Below are 5,677 nucleotides of genomic sequence, written 5' to 3' on the forward strand. Positions count from 1 at the left end.
GACCCAATAGGTTCTTGTAACGTTGGCAATGTTAGTTAGAGCCCTAGAGCCAATCATTTGATGATTGTATGGACTCATGTATATCATATTCTTGTTTATTAATAAAGGCATTTGTTTGGTTATTATACTTATTTATATTAGTGTCAAATAGACTAAGTATAATAGCGTCCTTGAGTAGAAGGTTCATACCTATATCAATCGATTAGTTGAATCGATAGTGAGATGATATAGGGAACACTACTCTAAATCATTCCTAGTCGAGTATTAGCATTCAGGGACAATGTTAATACAATAAGACTAGCATGTAGGTCAGCTCGATGACTTGATCTCACAAGTCATGGATATAGAGATATCAAGCTGACACATGGGTATGCATTAAAGAATGTATACTGAATGACCCGCCATGAGAAAGTATCATGGATCGTTATATGAGTGTCATATACTTTCTCATGTGGCTATTAGTATGACTATTAGTCCTTAGACCTGAAGTCACCATGGATCCCTACATAAGGAGTTATGTACTTTAGTTTAGTCAAGCGTCACCCGTGGCTGGGTGGACTATAAAGGCGATTACTGGGTATATAACGAATTATGTAGATGGATGTGATGTAGATGGGATCTATCCTCTAATCAATCGATTCTTGATAGAGTGAGACTCACTCGATCAAATGAGCTCAACATCTAATGTTGACTCATTTGGGCATGGCCATGCACTTAGTGGTCTCACTCTATCAAGAATACCGATGTCGCTCCCGTCATATGGGAGGATAGATCCCATCTACATCACTCACATCCCTCGTATTCGTTATATACCCAGTAATCGCTTATAGTCCACCCAGTTACTTGACGAAACTAAAGTACATAACTCCTCATGTAGGGATCCATGGTGACTTCAGTCTGGACAATAGTCATACTAATAGCCACATGAGAAAGTATATGATACTCATATAACGATCCATGATATGTCATTCAGTATACATTCTCTAATGCATACCCATGTGTCACCTTGATCTCTATATCCATGACGTGAGATCAAGTCATCGACATGTTAGTCTTATTGTATTAACATTGTCCCCGAATGCTAATACTCGACTAGAATGATTTAGAGTAGTGTTCTATATCATCTCACTATCGATTCAACTAATCGATTGATATAGGTATGAACCTTCTACTCAAGGACGCTATTATACTTAGTCTATTTGGCACTAATACAAATAAGTATAATAACCAAACAAATGCCTTTATTAATATACAAGAATATGATACAATGAGTCCATACAATCATCAAATGATTGGCTCTAGGGCTCTAACTAACAATCTCCCACTAGCACTAGTGCCAATCTGTATAGGCTCTAAGGCCTAATGACCTAGTGTGACCATCATGGTTTCTCTGTGCCAAAGCCTTGGTCAAGGGATCTGCGATGTTAGCCTCTGTAGGTACTCTGCAAATCTTCACATCTCCTCTATCGATAATCTCTCGAATGAGATGGAAGCGCCGTAGTATGTGCTTGGTCCACTGGTGTGAGCGAGGTTCCTTCACCTGTGCTATGGCTCCATTGTGGTCACAATAGAGCTCAATTGGGTCAGCGATGCTAGGAACCACCCCAAGTTCAGTGATGAACTTGTGGATCCAAACTGCCTCCTTTGTTGCCTCTGATGCAGCAATATACTCGGCCTCTGTTGTAGTATCCTGTTTTGAACTCTTCCAGCTGACAGCACCACCATTAATGCAAAATACGAACCCTGACTGCGATCTATAGTCATCCTGGTCGGTCTGGAAGCTAGCATCACTGTATCCCTTTACAGCTAGCTCATCATTGCCTCCATATATCAAGAAATATTCTTTAGTCCTTCTTAAGTACTTAAGAATATTCTTGACCGCTATCCATGACTTTCACGGTATCTTCTCGTCATGCTCAAAGCATACGAGACATCAGTCGAGTACATAACATGGCGTACATGATCGATCCTATGGTGAGGCATAAGGGATCTGATCCATGCGGTCTCTCTCTCTCTAGAAGAGGGACCTTGAGTCTTGAAGACTCACGCCATGTGACATCGGCAAATCCTTTGGAGTTCTGCATGGCAAACCCAAGGAGTACCTTGTCAATGTATGTACTCGACTTAGGCCAAGCAATCTCTTAGATCTATCTCTATAGATCTGATCCCTAGAATGCGGGATGCCTCACCTAAGTCCTTCATTGAGAAGCAACTCCCTAGCCAGGTCTTGACAGACTGAAACATAGGGATGTCCTTCCCAATGAGTAGTATGTCATCCACATATAATATGAGGAAGACAACTATGTCCCCTACAACCTTCTTGTAGACACAAGTCTCATCTTCGTTCTTGATCAAACCAAACTGTTTGATCGCATCATCAAATCGACGATTCCACCGAGAAGCTTGCTTTAGTCCATAAATGGACCTATGCAGCTTGCATACTCTGCTAGTATGCTGTGGATCTACAAAATCCTCAGGTTGTGTCATGTACACATCCTCGAGTAGGTTTCCATTCAGAAACGCGGTTTTGACATCCATCTGTTATATCTCATAGTCATGGTAGGCTGCAATAGCAAGCATGATCCAAATGGACTTAAACATCGCTACTGGAGAAAAGGTTTCATCATAGTCAATACCATGAATCTGCTTGAAACCTTTAGCTACCAAGCGACCCTTATAGATAAGTCCATCCATGTCAGTCTTTCTCTTAAAGACCCACTTGCACCCAATGGGTTTTACCCCTTCAGGTGGATCAACCAAAGTCCATACTTGGTTGGTGTACATGGATTCCATCTCGGATCTCATGGCCTCTAGCCATTTCTCGGAATCTGGTCTCATCACAGCTTCTTGATAGGTGGTGGGCTCATCCTCTATGAGCACAATGTCATCATGGTCAGACAAGAGAAATGAGTATCTCTCAGGCTGACGACGTACCCTATCAGACCTGCGAAGAGGTATGTCTACTTGAACTGGTTGTTGTTCCTCAACTCCTTGTGGAACAACATCATCCACAACACTTTGTGGTTCCAGTTCAATTTCCATCGAGGCATCAGTGCTATTGTTCGCATCTTGAACTTCTTCAAGATCGAACGTGCTCCCACTAGTCTTTCTAGAAACAAAGTCCCTTTCTAGAAAGACCCCAGTCTTTGCCACAACTACCTTGTGCTGACTGGGAATGTAGAAGTAATATCCCTTAGTTTCCTTGGGATATCCGATGAAATAGCACTTGTCGGATTTGGGTCCTAACTTGTCTGAGACTTGACGTCGAACGTAAGCCTCACAACCCCAAATCCTCATGAAAGACACCTGGGCATCTCTCCCAATCCATATCCTATATGGTGTCTTTATCACGGCCTTTGATGGAACTCGGTTGAGTATGAAAGCTGCCGTGTCTAGAGCATATCCCCATAGATATGTCGGAAGATCTGTGTGACTCATCATAGATCGTACCATATCTAATAAGGTACGATTCCTCCTTTCGGATACACCATTCCACTGTGGTGTTCCAGGAGGAGTGAGTTGAGATAAAATCCCACACTCAGCTAAGTAGTCACTAAACTCATGGCTTAAGTATTCACCACCTCGATCTGATCGAAGTACCTTAATACTCTTGCCAAGCTGGTTCTGTACTTCATTCTTGAATTCTTTGAACTTTTCAAAGGATTCAGATTTATGTGTCATCAGGTACACATAACCGTATCTACTGAAATCATCAGTAAATGTGATGAAGTACCTATAACCGCCTCTAGCAGCAACATTGAAAGGGCCACATACATCACTATGTATGAGTCCTAACAAATCAGTTGCTCTCTCGCTATGCCCACTAAAGGGAGTCTTGGTCATCTTGCCTCGTAGGCATGACTCGCATATCTCATATGATTCAAAATCAAATGAGTCCAGCAAACCATTCTTATGGAGCTGGGATAAGCGCTTGTCATTTATATGACCTAAGCGACAGTGCCAGAGGTAAGTTTGGTTCAAGTCATTCGACTTGATCCTCTTGGTATTTATGTTATAGACAGGGCTCTCTAGGTCTAGAATGTAGAGTCCGTTTATCAGAGGTGCACTACAATAGAACATATCGTTTAAAAAGACGGAACAACATTTGTTCTTTATTATAAACGAGTATCCTCTCTTGTCCAAACAAGAAACTGATATTATGTTCTTTGTCAAGGCAGGCACATAACAACAATCGTCTAATTCTAGTACTAGCCCAGAGGGCAGAGATAGATGATAAGTTCCTACAGCAATAGCAGCAACTCGTGCTCCATTGCCTACTCGTAGGTCTATCTCACCCTTCGTCAATGCTCTGCTATTCCTCAGCGCTTGTACATTAGTACAAATGTGCGAAGCACATCCGGTATCTAATACCCACGATGAAGAAATAGAGAGGTTGACTTCTATAACATTTATACCTGAAGTAGAAATCTTATTTCTCTTCTTCTTAAGATCTTCCAGGTATTCTTTGGAGTTCCTCTTCCAGTGCCTTGCTTGTCCTTGATATAGGTGACAAAGATGTTCAACCATATCGTAAGCGCTCATAAACTCATGTTGCTTCTGAAGCTCAAAGTTCATGGTTGCGAGCATAAGACAAGATACATCTAATGCGTCATCTTGATGCTTCTTGTAAGCATCTCGGTCTGCTCGCGTGGCAGTGGCAGGAGGAGCCTCCGGAATGGGCTGCTCCAGAACGTACAGTTTACGTTCTTGGGTGAGAACTATTCTCAGATTCCTGTACCAGTCCAGGAAATTTGCTCCGTTGAGCTTGTCCTTCTTAAGGACAGATCGCAGAGAGAAAATGTTCGTATTTGACGTCATGGTTATCTACAACAGAAAATTTGCAGAAATAAATATCATATTCTTTAAAAATCATTTAATTAGGCCTTTAATTAAACGATGCTCCCACTGAATTCTATAATTCTTGTGGGACAAGATCCACATCATACTAACCCTTGAGTTAGCTTTGGCTAATACGCCCAAGGCTTAGTATGATCGGTAGGTAACGATTACCAATTACATCTCTATGCAACTCTTGTTTATAGAATCAATATCCGTATTTATATTAAAACTCGAGTTAGCTTTGGCTAATACGCCCGAGAGTTAATATAGATGTGATATTGACCTATCTTTCCAACTATTGGAAGAATGCCTATAGTTAACTCGATCCAACCGAGTAACTATGAATACTCAATCTAATTGAGTTTGTATTCACCCATGCGTTGATAGGCGGGACCAAGATTGTCCCTCCGTACCCTACCAAGATAATATGTATTGCTCTGCTTTGGCAGATTCAACAATACATGTGATCGAGGTAGTGATAGGTATCACGGCACGGTTAGGCATTTAGAGTTGGTTCGATCTAGATCTAATCTAATCGAGAAGGATGCATCTTGTGCACGACTTAGATCTAATCTAATCGTAAGGGTGCATCATGTGCACGACTTAGATCTAATCTAATCGTTAAGGCACTAATTAATTAATTAACTATTAAACATGCATCAAATACATAATAATTAATTAATTAATCTATTTGTGATTTAGTCATGGCCCTACTACGATCTTCTCAAGCCAATGAGAAGATCGAATGGTCAACCTAGGGTCAACAGCTTCTCCAAGCTCCTCCCTTTGACCACCTTGTGTTGCTCGTGCCCGCCTCGGAACTCCGTCTCGTGTGGAC

This window comes from Zingiber officinale, chromosome 2B, assembly GCF_018446385.1.
Source record: "Zingiber officinale cultivar Zhangliang chromosome 2B, Zo_v1.1, whole genome shotgun sequence".
Classification (NCBI taxonomy): Eukaryota; Viridiplantae; Streptophyta; class Magnoliopsida; order Zingiberales; family Zingiberaceae; genus Zingiber; species Zingiber officinale.